This window comes from Mauremys reevesii, linkage group 1 (genome assembly GCF_016161935.1).
Source record: "Mauremys reevesii isolate NIE-2019 linkage group 1, ASM1616193v1, whole genome shotgun sequence".
Classification (NCBI taxonomy): domain Eukaryota; kingdom Metazoa; phylum Chordata; order Testudines; family Geoemydidae; genus Mauremys; species Mauremys reevesii.
The window spans coordinates 11,068,951-11,070,931 of record NC_052623.1 but is presented as its reverse complement, the minus strand read 5'-3'; the positions used below and the strand labels follow the sequence as shown (position 1 = coordinate 11,070,931).

Below are 1,981 nucleotides of genomic sequence, written 5' to 3'. Positions count from 1 at the left end.
CATAGGGGTGACCCTATTTGTGACCCCATCTCAGGGTTCTACTGAACCTTCCATTTCTCTTGCATTTAAACCCTTCTGGGCTGTCGCATAAAGCCATTCAGACATTGGGCTAGTTGTCCTTCCAGGTCCCCAAAACTGGAACTGGGGGTACAGCTGTGGTCCAGCTCTGAGGGGAAGCAGCAGTGAGAAGAGCATAGAGAAAAGGTCCTTGTGCGCAGCTTGAGCAAATCCTGGGAGAGCTGTAGAAAAGACAGCCATTTTGAACTGGTTCCTGCGGTGAATGAAGCCGGGGAGGCCCAGGAGCTGGTGGAGGCCGGGGTGACGGGGCTATAATTCTCCATATGGGAGAAGGCAGACAGGGGCATTCTGCATGCACTGGGGTCCAGAGAGGAGCAACCTGCAGTGACAAAACGTTTTCATTGCCGACACTAACCTGCCGTGTGGTTTCAATTCCAGCCTCCAAAATGGTCCTGGAAACCGGCCGTGCACCATGTCCCGCTAAAATCACTCCACCCCCTCCACCTTCCTCCTAATGGGCATTCCAGGGATGGAGGCCACCCACTTCTGGATCGCCTTCCCGTTCTGTGCCATGTACGTTGTGGCCCTGCTGGGGAACTTCACCCTCCTCTTTGTGATCACGACGGAGCCGAGTCTGCACTTGCCCATGTACTACTTCCTCTGCATCCTGGCCGGCATCGACCTGGTGCTCACCACCTCCACCGTGCCCAAGATCCTGAGCATCTTCTGGTTCCGCTCCCATGAAATCGGCTTTGAGTGTTGCGTGGTCCAGATGTTCTTCATCCACAGCTTCTCAGGTATGGAGTCCGGGGTGTTGCTGGCCATGGCCTTCGACCGCTACATCGCCATCTGCAAGCCATTGCGCTACACCACCATCCTCACCAACGCCATCATCGCCAAGATCGGGTTGGCTGTCTTTGTGCGGGGCATCGGGCTGATGACCCCCTTGACATGCATGGTCAGTCGCCTGCCGTACTGTGGTCCCAGGGTCATCTCCCATTCCTACTGCGAGCACATGGCCGTGGTGAAGCTGGCCTGTGGGGACATCACGCCCAACTATGCCTATGGGATAATGGCCGCAACTTTTGTGGTGGGATCAGACTCCATCTTCATCCCCATCTCCTACATCCTGATCTTCCGGGCCGTCCTCAGCCTTTCCTCCAGGGATGCGTGCCTGAAATCCTTTGGCACCTGCGGCTCCCACGTGTGTGTCATCCTGGTCTTCTACACCCCAGCACTATTCTCCTTCTACACGCAGCGCTGGGGCCAGAACATCCCTGCACACATCCACATCCTGCTGGCAGACCTCTACCTCTTGGTGCTACCCATGCTGAACCCCATCATATACAGCATGAAGACCAAGCAGATCAGGGGCCGGGTGCTGAGGCCATTCTATCCAAAAGCTGAGGTCAGAATTAACTTCTGCTAAAAATAATTACTTGTGTTCATGGTGATTCTGTTCTTCCGGGTCTTGGCCAGGATTGTCAACCTAGCTGGAAGGAAGGAAGCACCAGAACGTTCATGAGACCATCTTCTTGTGGGATTTCCAGCCCGAGAGTCTCCAAGGTTCCTTTTACACTTGTAATGTCACCTTGTCTCAAACTTTTTGATCACCTGTTTTTTGTGTCTTCCTCACCTTTATGTCTGTTTCATGACAATGTTAAAGACAAATTTAAGAGAGAAACTGTATAGTGCACAATATGCACAATCACAAGAGCAATGAAAAATGAAATGATTAAAACGTGCCATTTGGAAATTGTGGGAATACTGATAGTGTACATGGCCCATTGCACTATCCCTTGTTATTATTATTCATTAATGTTGGTATTTGCACAGGGTGTCTCAGCAGAGCTCGCAATGGATATGGAAAGGGGTGAAACCAAAGCTGGAATTAGAAGGTATGAGAAAGCCTTTGTCTCTCTGCCACCCCCCAGCGCTGCACACCAGTATCTGAGCACACTCC

At 52.0% G+C, this 1,981-nt stretch overlaps 1 pseudogene; it reads left to right on the top strand.

Annotated features, from left to right (window-relative positions):
* Positions 1 to 490: 490 nt before the first annotated feature.
* LOC120400803 lies at positions 491 to 1,447 on the top strand (annotated as a pseudogene).
* Positions 1,448 to 1,981: the final 534 nt, after the last annotated feature.